The sequence below is a fragment of the Syngnathus scovelli genome, chromosome 10, assembly GCF_024217435.2.
Source record: "Syngnathus scovelli strain Florida chromosome 10, RoL_Ssco_1.2, whole genome shotgun sequence".
NCBI classification, from domain to species: domain Eukaryota; kingdom Metazoa; phylum Chordata; class Actinopteri; order Syngnathiformes; family Syngnathidae; genus Syngnathus; species Syngnathus scovelli.
Window position 1 is genome coordinate 12,660,635 of NC_090856.1, and position 17,955 is coordinate 12,678,589.

The 17,955-nt window shown below is 46.7% G+C and overlaps 1 long non-coding RNA gene across 1 annotated transcript in view; it reads right to left on the minus strand.

Annotated features, from left to right (window-relative positions):
* The window catches only part of LOC125975303 (uncharacterized), a 129,361-nt gene that overhangs the window by 53,314 nt on the left and 58,092 nt on the right, over positions 1–17,955 (minus strand). The gene's annotated exons all lie outside the window — the stretch shown is intronic.

Genomic DNA, 17,955 nt, shown 5'->3' on the forward strand with positions numbered 1-17,955 from the left:
GACCGTGTTCAACGATGCCTTGCACAAATCCTTCCAGACGTGCGTTCCACGACTGCTTTCCGATTGATGTAAATGGCAGCAATTTGTTTAAGATTCAAGATTCAAGAGTTTTTTATTCGCCATGTTTGAGCATGCCAAACAAGGAATTTGACTTCGGTAAATCACAGCCTCTGTTCAACATTTAGGTGACTAACAACAACACTCAGGACATGTGAAGAATGAAAGATATTCTCAAACACCCCCTGATCTTAAACTCCCAACAGGGCAAGGAAAAACTCAAAACTCCAACTAGGGGAAATGAGAAACCTTGAGAAGAGACCACAGATGGGAGGGTCCCTCTTCTAGGATGACCAGGCTGCAATGGATGCAGAGAGGACACATAGTACAAACAGTGTAGACAAAAAAGGTGTGGCAAGCGGGATGTTATTGCACAGTAATGACTCTGAGACTCTAAGAGTGGTGTGAGTTCATCAGAGCGACAGCCTGGGGGAAGAAGCTGTCTCTGTGTCTGCTGGTTTTAGTGTACAGAGCTCTATAACGGCGTCCGGAGGGGAGTAGTTCAAACAGGCTGCAACCTGGGTGCGAAGGGTCTGTTGAGATGTTACTTGCACGTTTCCTGGTCCTGGACACGTACAAGTCTTGGATAGATGGGAGGTTGATTCCAATTATCTTTTCTGCAGTCCTTATTGTCCGTTGCAGTCTGTGCTTGTCTTGTTTGGAGGCCGATCCAAACCAGACAGTGATGGAGGTGCAGAGGACAGACTGGATGATGGCAGTGTAGAAGGTCTTCAGCAGATCCCGTGGCAGGTTGAACTTCTTGAGCTGTCTCAGGAAGTACAGCCTCTGCTGGGCCTTCTTCCGGACAGAGTCTATGTGGCCGGTCCATTTCAGGTCCCGAGAGATTGTGGTTCCCAGGAACTTGAAGGTGTCTGTTGAGTCTAAATACGATTAGACATTAAATCACTCGCTGGAATGAAGAGGAGAAGACAACCAGAACAGGTTTACTCGCGAGGAGAACGATAGAGAAAGCAATCTCAGTTACAACCTCCATCAGTTCTGAGTCCTTCCTCCACGTGCCCCTCTTTTTAATGTTATGGTTGCCCTGGTTACAGAGGCGTTGCTACACTAAAGGGAGGGGGGATTGTGTCTGTAGCGCTGATTAGAAAAAGAATGTAGTGTGGTGTGAATTAGCACTTCGCTGTTGGCTCGTGACCCCCGCAGAGGCCGTCCCCAGCTGTCTTCTTTCACAGTTGGCTGACTCTTCCTCGACCGGGGTCAAATACCCTGAAGCACGTTGATTGGCGCTTTGCTGTGGAACAAATGCAACTAGACCTTTGCTAACTTTATCTACTTGGTAATTAACACACAATAGTAATAAGTAACTTGTCCTAAACATTTCAACACACATTAAGCAAACGTGAGGTAACCGGTATGCAGTTCCTTAAACAAACATTGAGTAAATATGGGATAACTTTTATGCAACTACTTCTAACTGTATGTATCCCTTAACAAAGAAAAACAGGTCTGATAAACTACAATCTATGAACCAAACCTACATCTATATAAAAGGAATGAAGTTCCTGTGAATCAAACAAAGAACATGTCACCTATGCAAATAAGCCCTGCTCATTGTTAGTGAAGGCCTCTTACGGGAACCAAAACACACAGACAACATAAGGACAGGAAGGATACAAATGGCTGACAGGGATCAAAAGACATCCCTATCACTAAAAAGGAAGAACCTAGATAAAAGGAAAGATAAACTCGTAAAGGCGAGGCCTCCAGGTCTGGCAGGCCAAAGCTTCACTTAAAATTATTCCAACAGTGTCTGATGAGAGAATAGTATTACTGCGGATAGTGAGGGGTGAAAGTGGTGAAGGGCCTCGCCTGAAGTCCACTGTCATCTCCACGGTCTTGAGCGGGTTCAGGTCCAGGTGGTTTTGGCTGCACCAGTGGACCAGCCGTTCCACCCCTGTCTGTACGCAGTCTCATCACCGTTCTGGATCAGTCCGATGAGAGTGGTGTCGTCTGCATACTTCAGGAGCTTCACGGAAGAGTCACTTGCGGAGAAATCGTTGGTGTAGAGGGAGAAGAGCAGTGGGGAGAGGACGCATCCCTGAGGGGCTCCAGTGTTGGTGGTCAGGGTGTCAGATGTGATGCTCCCCAGCCTCACACGCTGTCTCCTGTTGGTCAGGAAGCTGGTGATCCACTGACAGGTGGAGGCAGGCACCGCGAGCTGGATGAGCTTCTGTTGGAGGATGTTGTGGTATATGGTTTTTGCTGCTTCGCTGGTCTCCAAAAAACACTCGGTGATCGGTGGCTGTTTCCCGACGAATGAGCACTTCAGAGACCCACGGCCGATTGGGAAAAGATTTTATTCAACCGATGTCAGAGTGAAGTCTTTCCAAAAAGTTGAGTGGCCCAAGGCATGGATGTAAAAAGCCCCCCAAAAGGAGAGAGCGAGCGAGCGAGAGCGAGCGAGCCCCCGCTGGAACGAACCCCCCCTCTTGTCAGGCCCGTAGCTTTTATACCTGACAAGAAGCTGATGTCACGGCTTTGGGTAACAGCTGTAGTTTTCAATCTACTAGTTTACTTCAGTCCTAAAAAGGAGATCTTGCCCAGCGCTGTTGGTGATGGACGACAACAGCCACTTTACCTTATTATAGGATTGCACACATTGCTGAAACTGAATTCTCCCTGGTCACGGACAATTGGCCCTTCTATCTTCTACTAAGTACTTATACACTACTGAAACTAAAGCTCCTCTGTGCAGCAAAAATAGTTTGATAGTCTTACTGCTACAAGTGGATCATCTAGTGCAACATACAGATACGTATAAAGTTCAAAATTCACTTCAATGTCAGGCGCGATGGTGTTGAACGCCAAGCTGAAGTCCACAAACAGGATCCTGGCGTACTTTCCTGGGGTGTCCAGGTTTTGCAGGATGTAGTGCAGTCCCATGTTGACCGCATCATCCACCGACCTGTTTGCCCGGTAGGCAAACTGGAGGGGGTCCAGCAGGGGGCCCGTGACATCCTTCAGGTGGTTCAGTACTAACCTCTCGAAAGATTTCATGACCACAGATGTCAGTGCAACAGGTCTATAGTCATTCATACCTGTGATGGCGGGCTTCTTGGCCACTGGAACGATGGTGGAGCTCTTGAAGCACGAAGGCACCTCACACAGCTCCAGGGAACGGTTGAAGATCCGTGCAAAGGTGGGCGCCAGCTGCTCAGCGCAGACTTTCAAGCAGGAAGGTGACACGCCGTCTGGGCCCGGTGCCTTCCTGATCTTTTGTCTCCGGAACATCTGGCGCACTTCCTCCTCGCGAATCTGGAGTGCGGGCGCGGCCTCTGCAAGAGAGAGAGTCGGTGACCACGGTGATGGAGGTGTGGACAGAGCAGTTGTGGGGGGAGGTGAGTATGTGGATTGTGTGGATTGTGTATTATTAAGCAACATAATATGGCTTTTATTACACGTTTTGCACCTTTATTTTGAAGAGCAAAGCTCGTGTTTCGACTACTTCCTGTTTGGCGACGCTACAAATTAGTGATCTGCATTCCAGTTCTTTTAAGTGAACTGAATCTTTAGAATTAGTTCACTGAAAAGATTCGTTCAAATGAATCCTCCCTCACGTACACACACTGACTTTTTTTTTTTTTTACAAAATCCCGTGGAAACAACCCATACACATCAAACAATACAACTACACACAAAAAATATATATTATATATAATAATAATAATTGGCTCGGATAATTCACACATTCCATTCTATAATACAACACCTACACACTGATCCGTTGGCAACAGACTCGCACCCGGTCGTGAACGGGAAGTCAGCCAACACACGTTATGCCGACATTGATGTTTTAATTTTGTATTTGTTGGGTTGTAGTTGATGGTACTATTATACCGAATGTGTTTTTGTTTGACTAAAAGGTTGGGGGAAAAAAACGTTCTGCCGACATTTGTTACTCGTATAACAACGTAAAACACGTACATATTGTCATATAAAGCAGTTAACCAAATGTCTGATTTTTATGTTTTAATTGGCGAATATAAAAACAAGGTATAAAACACCAGACAAGTTTTAACTAAAGGGAAATGTGCTTTCGGCAGTTTGCAAGCATATTTTTAAGGTTGTGTTAAACTTATAATCATATTAATATAATATCTAGTATTGGAGTGCTCGTGTGGATTGGTGGTTGGCGAAGAATGTGCAGGCAAACTGCATGAACTTGTTTTCGTTGAAGTGTTGTGTATAGGCCCAGACAGGGAGTACCGGACGAGAACATCTCAAGGTCGTCGAGCAACGAGAACAACAGCACGTCTATGTGGCCCGGCTTCGCGGGGAAATCCAACCACCTGACCTCAGCGATAGCGCCGACGCGGGGAGGAGATGGCCATCGACCAATCATCTCACAATATTTTGCATGCTTTAATATTCATATTGTGTTTCTTTAAAACTGGGCAACCCGGAAAAATGTGTCGTCTTTTGGTGGTCACAAAAACTCACGAGTTTTAGTGTGAGGGACCCGGGACCCAGGCCTGTATTAGTGCGCTTTGTCAGGAATAAACAATTGGTAAATTTGGTCTGATTGATCTACTGGTCTTCTCTTTGACAGAACGAACTCGCAAAATTGTTAGGTGCGCCAGTGTGTGGATTAGGACATAGCAATTTATGTGTTAAGTGTTGATCGCAATTTGGAGTCAGATCAATAACTAGAATCCGTAACCTAACAATTTCTTGGTGACCCTGACGTGATGTCAAGAGAAGGGTAATTGACAACTCGTGGTCTTTAGCCAAGACACCGGACAGTGTCAGGGACACTGTCTCCCGGTCGGCGAACCGTTTGGAATAAGCGCACGACGTTGAGCTGGTACGACGTCTCCTCAACCCTGAGCTCATCACCGATAAGGTAAGCAGAATACCTGTTACTATAAGTCGAAATGCTGCAAATTGAAAGAGGAAATTTAAGAGGAGACTGTCGTTCAGATCAAATAAGGTGTGCAAGAAGTTAAGATACATACGGTGAATAAGTTTGGAACTTACGTGTGTAACGTGTACGGTAAAGTCAGGGACTTGCGCGTACTAAGTATAGGTCAGGGACGTAGTGCTTCGTCGTGGCGGACAAGGGTGCGGTGACGATCGTATTCAAATAGCTGGGGGTTTTCAGAGATCTTCGAGGGGAAGTGAGGCCTCCTCAAAAAATATCCGGTGGTAACAGTTCCTCCTGTGAGAGATCAGCCCGCTAAAATATCCAAAATGAACCAAATTGGGGGGAGAGTGTGTGTGCGCGCAGAGGATCCTCATGAGTGGGTGTGTATATGAGTGCGTGTGAGTGAGATGTGTTCTATGGAAGAAATCAGTAATGGAGAATGTTTAGGAGGCTTTTGAGCTATAATAGGGAAATTAAGAAGTGGACAATGGTGTGTTTAAGTTGGTTAGAGAAACTAAGATGAGCAAGGTGTGGCAGTAGAGAAAATAAGGTGTGTGACAGAAAGTTACTAGAACGGTGGCTTGATAGGATGAGAATAAGAGACAACAAATGTTGTGTAGAAGACATTGAAAGATGTCGAATGTGAACATGATGAAGGGCGCAACAGCAAAGTTGGCCTGCCCTTTGAGAGGTTGGGACTGATGAGCGTGCCTGCACTCGCGCGTAGTCGCGGGTCTGGGCTGTGCGCGTGGGCCTGTGCTATGCTCGTGCGGGCGGTGGGCCGGCATCATGATTGTTGCAGGAAATGGCCAGCCTGTAACCAGTCAACATTGATGCCGCGACCCCCCCTCGCACGGGGGGTGCTATGGCCCGGGCGGGGCAGGGACAGTGTGAGTTTCTCAGTGAATGTTTGAAGCAGTGAGATTGAAGGAATGTATATGCTGATGTGGAAGCGCAAATTGTGAGTGGTATTGACCGATAGAAAGTGGCAAAGAAGCTACATGAGCGATGGATTCGAATCCCTTTGTCTGTGCGTGCGTGCGGATGCGTGTGTGTGTGTGTGTGTGTGTGTACGTGCGGTTCTGTCCGCGCTCGGTGTGTGCGTTTATGTGCACACCCTGTGTGGGTGCAGGCGTGTGAGGAGGAAGACGGCATGGATCAGAGAATGTTCAAGAAAGGGGGGGCTCACTCGTAAATAATGATAAAGATAGGTTAGCAACTTAGCAATTTAGAGGTTCAAAAGAAAGACAATTAAAAGAAAATAACATTTTTGATTTGGACAATTGCAGGCTAACAAGAGCATGGGAAAGAAGGGTAGAGAAAGCAGTGAAAATAGACAAGGAAAGAAATGAATACAAGGGCATTTATCCATCTTTGCATGATGTGACACACCCGAGTGCCCCGACACTCGGAGTGAGCTATGTTGGACCGCCGCCGTACGGCGACCCCGGAGTAATGGCTCCGGTGGTGATGTTGGGTGGCAGGATGGTAGTGGATGTCGAGGGCGAAGGCGAAAGGGCGGATCAGAGTATTGTACAGTTGATTGAACAAGCAGTAAATAAAGAGAGGCGACGGGCCCGGGAGGGGGACACATCCCGCGTGGACACATCCCGCGTGGACACCTCCACCCCCGGTCCGAGCCCTCAACCGTCCAATGTGCTGGCATAGACTTACTGCCGAGAATGAGGAGCTAAAAAAGAAAATTGATCAAGCCGTTTAGCAGCGTAGACAGGAAGCGCAGATGTTAAAATGGGCAACAGAGAGAGAGAGAGAGAGAGACACGGAGAAAATATAATTTGCGGAGTGGTCAGGGACAGATGACACAGGCCGAAGTGCAGAAAAATGAATTGATGTGTCCACTGGTGACCACATTGGGCGGTCAGCACTACGAGCCCATGGTGCTCTGTGATGTGACCGCGATGATGGAAAAGATGCCCCCACTTCACAGAGGAGGCAAGGTGTGGCTGAACAAATTTTTGGCTCTGATGAGTGGGCAGAGCTGTACACTCGGTGGCATGCGCCAGATGTTGGCAGGAGCATGCTCCCTAGTGCAATTGCAGGCAATTGAGGAAGCATCAGGCACAGCGAGACTGGGGAGGGAGGTGCCCTTGCCACAAGTAGCAGCGCCCCTGTTTGAAAACATTAAATTGACTTTCCCACAACCCACCGATCTGGCCCCCACTATGTTTCCTTATGATGTGAAAATGTCACCTGCACAACATTATGTAACATGTGTGGAGAGTTGGATTGAAACCACAGGTCGCCGTCCGGCTCTCACGCACGAGGCAGAGGTGCTCTTCCGAACGGCGCTGCTGGATGGACTTCCGCCAGATGTGAAGAAGCAGCTAATGTCAGATCCTGACATTCTGGTTTGTGCCGAAGAACGATTTAAACGTCATCTTTTGCATCACTGCAGAATGTTCACTGAGTCACAAGCTAAAGTTGAAAACGAGACAGACGCATTATCTAAACAGTTGTTGAAATTACAGTTGGCAAAAATGCATGGTGAAGCTAAGCAGTCTAAATCACAGAAAAAAGAAATGCAAATGTCACAGGCTCTTCAGGTGGTGGGGCGCGGAAGGGGCCAGTTCCGGGGCAGATACAGAGGCCGGGGAGGGAGTGCACCTGCTTACCCGGGGAGGGCAGCATACAAACCCCATTCGCCCAACGCATGTTTCATCTGCGGCGAAACCGACCACTGGGCAAAAGAATGCCCACAGTATCGACCGCGCGGAGCCACCCGCCCACAAACGCACGGAGGTCAGTACTACCAACATGATGATCTCTGGTGTGGACAATTTGAATAGGGCTGCCCGGGGAGCCAGGAAAGCAGTGGCCCGGCGGAGCCAATGTTTCATGTGACAGTGGAAGGAAAACCTGTGAAGATGCTGGTGGACACAGGAGCAACTTATTCATCAATAAACACTGCCCTTCCTGTATCCTCACTGTCAAAGAAAACAACAACTTTAGTCGGCTTCTCGGGACAACCACGTACTCTGCCTTTTACCAAACTACTTGAAACTGTGATCACCCGGACAGGGTGTAGACTGTGGTACAAATACATCCATTCCACAGACACTCCGATCAATTTGATGGGAAGGGACTTGCTGTCAGCCGTTCAAGCCAGAATTCTGTGTGGGCCAGAGGGAGTGATTATTCAATTTCCAGATGGCGTCAGCATCCAGTGCTCACAGCAGCTACAACAACATGGTCAGTGGCTGATGGCGCCCCTACCGGCAGAAGCAGAAACTGCAACCATCTACTGGGCCAGGCTGGAGCCAGAGACCCCTGCTGGTGGCGGTGTGTTCTCGACCTACCTACTGTGGAAGCCCTGGATCTGCTCACTGGCGCCATACCACCCACCTGTTGATCCTTTGCATTGCACTCTATATTATGACCGAAAAAGTGATGATGTATATCGGGATTTGTTTGAAGAAATTGAAGGGCACATGTGGGATTTAACTTCATCGTGCATTTTGATTGGTAAAGAGGGAGTCGCAGCGGCAACTGAATTGACATATGAACAAATGCAGTGGTTCAAAATGAAAATGAAAGGGGTGCCACACATTTCGCTGGCTCTTGCCCCAGGACACGAGGCCAGACAATTGAGCTCAATGGTCAAGCAGTTGTTGCAACAGACCGATTGGCGGAAAACTCACATTCCTAATTTGTACTGGTCTGAGTCTCAGAATGCATACCAAATTAAACAACCCATGGCAGACACAGGATTGCTGGAGATGATGTTGGTGTCCCGCACACACGGTAGGGAGTTAACTGATCATGAGGACGCTGAAGTAATGCTGGCGGCCTTGCCCGACACACTGTGGTCCCAGGGTCCATTTGATGTCGGGTTTTGTCATTCGGTGCCCCCTAATGATCTCCAAATGGATGAGACGCAGCCTATCAAATGGCCTCAATATCGTTGGCCGAAAGAGGCGGACCAAGGCATGGAAGACACTCTGTGTGGCCTCTGGGACGCAGGGGTGTTGGAAGTGTCCGACGGCCAAATCGCACTCCTTGCTGTGGCGTTACCAAACTGGGTGGAGCTTGGGTCAAGGTGGACAGGAGCTTCATTGTGCACTGAGTTTGACAGAACTGAGGAGATTTGATAAAAAATTGAATAATGCGTAGAGCTACAGAGAAAAGCATCATAGTCAGAGATTGAACAGATTTGGATAAAACAAATAGGCTAAAACGGTAAGAAACAAGAGCGAGATCTGATATTTTGGCTCGTCAGGCTTAAGAAGTAGAAGTCGAGTTAGAATAGGACATTTGGACTAAAGTGGATTCGGTCAAGAGGAACAGGGGCATTTTGGCATTTTAACAGGGATTGACAGCAAGGGAGATTGAGGATAGAAGATCTGGACAGCAATGACGTAAATTATATTAAAAACTACCCATTCTAGGGAGAGGGCTTGGCGCTCCCTGTGTGGAGCTGCAGCTTTGCAGAGGGGGGCAGACCGTGCGAGGGAGTGGATGAAAGGAGTGGAAATAGGTGACAATTTAAGGAAGCAGGGAGAGGTGCTGGATGGTGTGACAGGCAGGATTTTTAGGAAGAGAAAAAGGGGCGAGTTAGACTCGCCAAGAGGGGCAATAAAGAGAAGCAGACTGAGAAACATATTTGAGCTAGACAACAGGAAAAAGGGGGAGAGCCAAATGATGATGTAAAAATCCAGAGGGAATAGTCGGACCCATCTTTATTGAATTTAATTAGGATAATTAATAGAGATCGAGTTTGTAGGAGCAATCTGAGGTTATGGAGGCTCCCCTGACACGCGGGTCCCACAGTCGTCTCCCCCCAGATAGACATATATGACAATTTGCGATGAATCTGATGGGCGAGTTTATGGAAAATTGAATTGGAGATTTTACAATAGGTCATGTTGACAAGTATGTCCAAATGTGAAGAGTTACTATTAGGAGTCAATGTTCGCCTGCACACTAACATACTAACTTTGCTTAGTGTGGGAGGAGAGCTGAGTGATAGAGACGGATGTGTGTGTCTGCGAGTGTGTGGATGGGTGCGTGCGCATGTGATCATCTATGACTGTGTGTGCGCAGAATGATTGGCCAGAGAGATCTGAAGTTGGGGTGATGTGTTTGCAATTGAGGATAAAATTCCTCTCACCTGAAGGGGTGGTACAGACTGGAGGGTCTGGAACTGGTAAGTGATGAGTTCTGACCGGAACCATGGCTCAATGATCAATCAGGGGCACCATCGACAACAAAACGGTGTGATGGAGAAGGCCCATTTCAGTGATATGGTCAGACAAGACAGAACTAGTATCGAACAGCAAGACTTTGGACCATTTGAGTGTGACGACTTTGAGCTCACCCGACGCTAGGTGTGACGAGGTGGACAGTGACCAATTGTTTGACGCTTGAACGTGTTTGCGACAATAGCACGCTCTGCTTTGTTTTTCTGTGTGACTTGATTTTTTTTTTTTTTTTTTTTGCAGCATCAGCCACCAGCCAAGGAGCGGATTGCGCGTTGCTTGCGTAACTTGTTTTCCTTCTTGCAGGTTGTCGATTGCATTCGTGGAAAGTTTGTGTTGGATTTACAAGAATATGTTAACCCTTGCCCTTTTGGTTTTTATGATGAACTTGTTGATGACGTGGTTTTCAGGACATGATCCGCGGGCGCCAGGATTCATTTTATGACTGTTTTAATTTTGATACTTGATGTCTGTTTTTGTGTGTACAAATGTCCGCTGTCAGCCGGGCTATAAGCTCACTGACAGGAGTGCGATAATTTTTGTTTGTGTTGCCGAGTGTGTGTGGTGGACAGTCAAGTTTCAAGGACTTGGGGTGATGGTCCCGGGGCCCAGATGGTAACTAGAGGTTCCGCGGGCCTGGCTACAATGAGTGTGGTGATGAGAGGGGACGCTTTGCAGGTTCCTTTTGATACGTAATGACACATTGGGTGAATGTGTCAAAGGGGGTGGAGTGGTAAAATAGAAATAAAAACTGTAACAGGAACTCTACAAAAAATGTCAACCCGTGAGAATTTGTGACCCCCTCCCATTTTGAGAACTGTGAGTCCTGGACACCGACTGGCTTTTTTCCTGTCTTCCTGGGGCAAAATCTTCAGGTTGTGTGGCAAAGTTGAACAGATTCCATCATTCCTAGGCCAAATTACAGGGGGGGGGGCGGCGGAGACTCATTTTGAGAATGGTGAGTCCTGGACTCCAACTGTTTGTTTTCTGTCTTCCTGGGGGTCTGTTCAGGTTGTGTGGTACATTTGAACAGGATCCCTCATTCCTAGGCCAAATTACAGGGGGGGGAACATATCCTCACGGCGGCCCTGTGAGGAAATGTTACCCCCCCTCATTTTGAGAACAGTGAGTCCTGGACTCCAACTGTTTTTTTTTCTCTGTCTTTCTGGGGGTCTGTTCAGGTAGTGTGGCAAATTTGAACAGGTTACCTCATTCCTAGGCCAAATTACAGGGGGAGAACAGGTCCTCACGGCGGCCCCGTGAGGAAATGTTCCCCTTCCTCATTTTGAGAACGGTGAGTCCTGGACATCAACTGGCTTTTTTTCTGTCTTCCTGGGGGTCTGTTCAGGTTGTGTGGCAAATTTGAACAGGTTCCCTCATTCCTAGCCCGAATTACAGCAGGGGTAACAGATCCTCACGGCGGCCCCGTGAAAAAACATTCCCCCCCCCCCCCCCCCCTTATTTGAAGAAGGGTGAGTCCTAGACTCCAACTGTTTTTTTTTTCTGTCTTCCTGGGGGTCTTTTCAGGTAGTGTGGCAAATTTGAACAGGTTCCCTCATTCCTAGGCCAAATTACATGGGGGGAACATATCCTCATGGCGGCCCCTTGAGGAAATGTACCCCCCCTCATTTTGAGAACAGTGAGTCTTGGACTCCAACTGTTTTTCCCCCTGTCTTTCTGGGGGTCTGTTCAGGTAGTGTGGCAAATTTGAACAGGTTCCCTCATTCCTAGCCCAAATTACAGGGGGGAAACACATCCTCACGGCGGCCCTGTGAGGAAATTCCCCCCCCCTCCTCATTTTAAGAACGGTGAGTCCTGGACATCGACTGGATGCAGAGAGGGAACAAATAATACATAATATGAAAATCACTGAAAAAGTGGATGTCCAAGTCAAAGCGAAAAGCTGCCGGAGGTGCCCTCGATTGTCTTGGCAGTGTCTTCGAGGAGGTTGAGCTGCAGTTCCCTCATCCTGAATTGGTCCACGAGAATCCAGATAGCCACTGTCAGCTTGGGTGCCACCTAACCACCTCTCCAGCTGGGGAGGGGTGGGAGGGAGGAGGGGGGTGGGGAGAGGGAGCGAAAACAAACTCCAGCCGTATCGGCCACTACAGGTTAATTAAAGGCCATATCATAGAAATGTGTCTTTAAACGTGTCTTGAATGTTTCTACTGGGGTAGCAGTTCTAATATCCATTGGTAGGGCATTCCAAAGCTCTGGATCCCGAATAGAAAATGCTCTAGACCCTGCAGACATTTTCTTGGCCCTCGGTGTCACTAAAAGGCTAGCGTTTTGCGAACGAAGGTTACGAGACGGAACATAAGGAACAACTAGGTCGACGAGATATGAAGGCGCTAAACCATGCAGTAATTTATAGGTTAATAGAATAACCTTGAAGTCACATCTTAAATGGACAGGGAGACAATGTAAATTGGCTAATATTGGGGTAATGTGATCAAATTTTCTTATCCGTGAGAGCAGCCTCGCAGCAGCATTTTGTACTAACTGTAGACTTTTGATGCGGGACTTAGGAAGACCAGAGAATAATACATTACAGTAGTCCAGGTGCGACGTGACAAACACATGTATAATAGTTTCCGCAGCACCGGTCGAGAGGATCGGACGAATCTTAGCAATATTACGAAGGTGAAAAAATGCAATTCTGGTTACATTCTTAATGTGCTTTTGAAAGGAGAGCGTTTGGTCAAATATTACCCCGAGATTAGTTACAGTATCTGAGTGATAGTACGGTTATCTATAGTTATAGTGGTTTCCTTAAATAAGTGTTGATAACGGGTTGGACCAATTATCAACATCTCAGTTTTATCTGGGTTAAGACGAAGGAAGTTGAGAGACATCCATTGCTTGATCTCCGCAAGGCACGCCTCAAGATTACAACAATCCCGCGGATCTGTCATCGATAACGGCATATATAATTGGGTGTCATCCGCGTAGCATTGAAAACTATTATATTTGCGTATTATGTCCCCAAGCGGAATCCTATAACTATTAAATAAAATTGGTCCGAGTACCGATCCCTGTGGGACACTGAAGGAATGGGGTCGAAATACAAAAAGTGCTGCCTAGCTAGAAAAACAGATATGCTCAAACCTCATTGAATAAAGTACATAAGCAGACAAGTATATTCACATATTAAATAAATAAAAGAAACATTTTAAGCATATAATTATACCTACACACCAAATCAATAAAGACATAACTAGATATTTTTCATAAGTGGTAATGAGAAAGGTTTTTATAACTTTATGATCTGATATATATTTCTGAGCACTTTGAAATAACAAATGTTTTTTTTATGTATTGCCTGAATAGCTTAATGACCCTTAAGGAACTGTTTAATGCATGCCTGATGAGTTTCTAAATCACGGACACTGCCAAAGTCGTCTAAAAATGTTCAGTACTTGATTGTATCTTATGTGTTGACTAATGCTAGACGCCAGTTTTCGATTACTACTGAACGTTCTGGACAGAGGGAAATATTTTGCCTAAAAAAGAAAAGATATGGTTGAAAGCATGATTAAACTAAGAATATGATGACTTACGCAAGTACATGGAGATCACAAGAACAAACAAACAAAAACATGGTAAGTGGTGAGTACGAACTTTGCATAGTCAGGGAACATTAATAAATACGTTGATGATGTCACAGCCAAAAGCTCACTTAATTCCGTACAAAATGACAAAATTGAAAGAATGATGAATGGATGAGGTGGAACAGTGTATGTGCAAGAATGGAGGAGAATGTTTACAGGAAGGCCACTTGGAGATAAAACCAGCAGGTGCCAGAGGGAGACAGCCCAGCCAAAGATGATCATCAAGGCTGAAAGACGGAAAGGAAAACAACAGCCCCCACACATCGAATCGCCCATAATCAGCACCCAACCCCACGGAACCAGCTCTCACCGAACTAGCACCCACTCCCATGGAATTAGACGCTCCTGCGAACTTGCCCCGCCCCAAAGACTCATCACCCATCAAACTCGGCTCACACTGGCATGTGCAACTGAATATAAGCTGACCAAAGAACCTTGAACGTTGCCTTTTCTGAATGGAGACTTTCCGCTCTTGAAGGGCCCAGCGCTGTATTGTACTTTCCTGAAAACAGCTTTCTGAACAAGAATTGGGATTGAACTCAACCAACCTGTGTAAGTCTAATTTCTGCTTCAGTGTCTTAGCATTTTCCTAAATCTGAAGAAATCAAACGAGCACGCAGTGAGTAAATTGGATAACAGGTGATTGGCAATGGCTTTTGCCGTGAGACGCAGATAGCGCGCTCCCTAAATTGTGGACAAAATCCAACAAGGGAGTAGGACAGATAGCGAAATATAGTAATAATACAACACTTTACAACATATGGATTCTTTAATACATTTGGCGTCATACCATTAAGTTAAAATTTTCTCAAGCTTTTCAAACTTTTGCTTGAAGCAATCGGAAAATGATTGAAAAGTGACTAAATAAGCTATGAGGAAGTGGTGTAGCTGTTAAGGGCACGCGCTTATGCGCTTCCCTGGCTAATCAACACTTGTTTGAATGAAAATGAAGAGGGGGAATTGGCTGGGCTTCCTGGACAACTGTGGACAAAGTGCCCATCTGATGTAGGACTTTTACCGTCCATTATCCCAGTACAAATCCAACCAAGATCAGATAATCTCCTTTAAAACAGGAGGCAATAAATGTGAAAGCCCCTGTCATGAATGGTCTTTGGTTAGGAGGAATCATTAGGAAGTGCTCAAACTCTTCCCGCAAACACTCCTATCTGCCCAGTTCAACAGGGCAATAAAATTGACTACAAGAGTTGCAAAAAGCAGACGAAGAACATTCCTTGGCAGATAGCATGATCAGAGCACTCAAACTGAAAGATGTGTCAAATGCAAATTTACTGCCGCCTGATCTTTCTTCCCACAGGTCAACAACCGCTCCAAGCCAGGAGACTGGGACGACATAAAGGTCGTCAAAAAGGACAAACTGGGCCAGCCATGTTGGGAGGGGCCATTCCAAGTCTTGCTTTCACCTCAACCACTGGACGTTACAGAGAGTGCTGTACCCCATTTTCGGAGTGGGGGGAAGTCTGACTACAAAGGGGCCTTGTCGTTTAGGGCGGGGCGTCTCAATGTTGGTGAAGAATGGAATCCATAAGATCACTGTTAGAGATTTGCTCACTCCAACTTATTTTGCAAGAACCACACAGAGACAAGGCAAGTTCTTTTAGACACCTGCAGGTGGAGAGATCACTCGCTACAGGAATGAAATCTGAAAAGTCTCCTTCCTGCAAGGGCATATTTATTAGGAGGAACAGAGTGGGGGTATGGGTAGGCTGGCTAAAGCCCTTGCCCTCTAGTCTAAACATGTCAGGGGATGTTTTATGACCTTGTGATAAGGAGGACAAGGTAAGGTATTTATTACCTGTTGCACTCCAACATAATCCTACGATAAAGATAACCTGGAAAACCCTAACATCTCCCTCCTGATTTATCATATGATTATGCCACCCCAAACAACAAAGACAAGCAAGGAAAAAAACATATATACGTATAATGAAGAAAGTAGAATGGTAAAAATAAAAACAACAAACAATGGTAGCAACACATTCCAGTGAAGATGAGGCATTACCTCAAACTTATTGTGTAAGCGAAAAACCTGCTGGCCAGATGTTATTAGCAGGAAAATTCTTACACGGCCCCGTTGCCACAGGCGACCAGAATGCTATGAATAATAAAAAATAAAAATAAAAACACAGAAACAGTACATCATTGTATCCATCACTTGCGAAGCATTTTCGATGGTCAAATCATCAAGTTTCTGTAAAACATGCTCAACAGAACAGCATCTACGCAATCCATGTTTCATCATCGTCATCACATCCGTCATCTCTAAGGAGTTGTATATGAACCTGGGCTACAGTAGAGGACACAAACTTTGACACAGCAGACTTCAAACATGGGATAACGCAGGTCGTAAACAAGCACAACACCATCAGCACAACAAGCACAGGAGACAGCAATTTCAACAGCAGTTGCCACCAGTTGCCAGAGAATAGCCATGAAAAGAAATCAAACTGATGTGGGACCTTGTCTTTAGACATGGCCTGCTGTAAGTTCTTCAGCGAATTCATGGCGTCGTTTATGTGGGTGTCATTTTCTCCTGGTATGTATGTGCAACAGGAAGTCCCAATGATGTGGCACACACCACCTTGTGCTGCCGTCAACAAGTCCAGAACCATCCTGTTTTGCAAGACCATCAGTCTAATAGCCTGAATCTCTCTATTTTGTCCATCGTTGACTTGCAGTGAGAGATTCACAAAGGATTGAAAACGATAGTTCAGTGTCTCGATGAAGAGCGATAGTTTCCCAACCCCAATCTGAGGGAAGAGCGCAAGGACAACTTTGTCTCCGGCAGACCATACTTTATGGTCCTCTGGAACGTTCGCACCCCAGACAGGGTCATGAGGGTCAAAGGTTGCAACTGCTCTGCGTCGACGTCCAGTAGAGTTACGTGCTCCTGTCAACAAATGGTGTCGTATCCTGTAGGTGTGGTCTGTCACCCACACTGGTGCACACACTCCTGTCCAGTTGGCGGGCAGCATCGGATAAACCTTGTGACCACAAAGCCACCAGCCATTCTGTATGAAGTATGTTCCGTTCGATGGTGTAGCCATGTCGGTTGGAGAGCCCTCCCCACCTGAAATGGCTCTCTTATCTTGACACTCATCGGTGATGTCCAGAGCTCCCATCCAGTTTCCTCCTGGAGAGCAGTCGTCGTTAATGCAGACGTGGGTCTTGTTGCCTTGGATGTAACATGTGTAATTCACTCCAGCTGGTCTTTCTGTGTAGGCCACTTGTGGTATTGTTCGTCCTTTAACAGTCACATTGAGATTTGTCCAGAATAGCTGATCACAGGCACCGTCAGCAAGTCCAGGGCGGTAAGGGTCGGCATCTTTGACTGCGACGGCACGGTGCTGATATCCAACTCCTCCCATGGATGCCATACATTTTGCTTCAGTGACATTCATTGCTCTGGCCTCCAAGCGAACTTGCGTGGAGGAAGGGGGGAGTTTCGAACACACATAGCATCCCTCCTGTGTGTGAGCTCTCACAGTGAACCTGACATACCGGTACCAAGTGTTGGTTTCGTATGGGTTTCTGGGGTCCCATGACCAGTCCTCAAAGTTCTCATCATGTGACCATCGTTTACCACGGGCAACATTGTCATTTGGTCTGTTCAGATGAGTCAATAGACCATAGCACGCTCCAACCACAACGCAGCAGAGGATCCATCTGGCATATGGAGCCCCGTTGCTACTAGGATGGCAGAGACACCGGGACATCCCCTCGCCTAGCGGAGTGGGGATCGATGAATTCTTCACCAACATTGAGACGCCTCGCCCTAAACGACGGGGCCCCTTTGTAGTCAGCCTTCCCCACCACTCTGAATTAGGGGTCCAGCACTCTCTGCAACTTGCAGTGGCTGAGGTGAATCCAGCTGGTCCGTTGAGAGATTTTTACCGCCGTGGGAGTAGCAAGCAAAACTTGGAACGGTCCCTCCCACCGCGGGCTGGCCCACTTCTTTCTTTTGATGACCTTGATGTAGACCCAGTCTCCTGGATTGATGGTGTTGTCCACCTGTGAGGGGGAGAGATCAGGCGTCAGTAAATTTGCATTTGACACATCTTTCAGTTTGAGCGTCCTGATTAGATAATCTGCCAAGGTCTGTTCTTCATCTGCTTTTTGCAAATCTGCAGGGAACACTGGTAGTCTATATGGTCTCCCATGTATGATT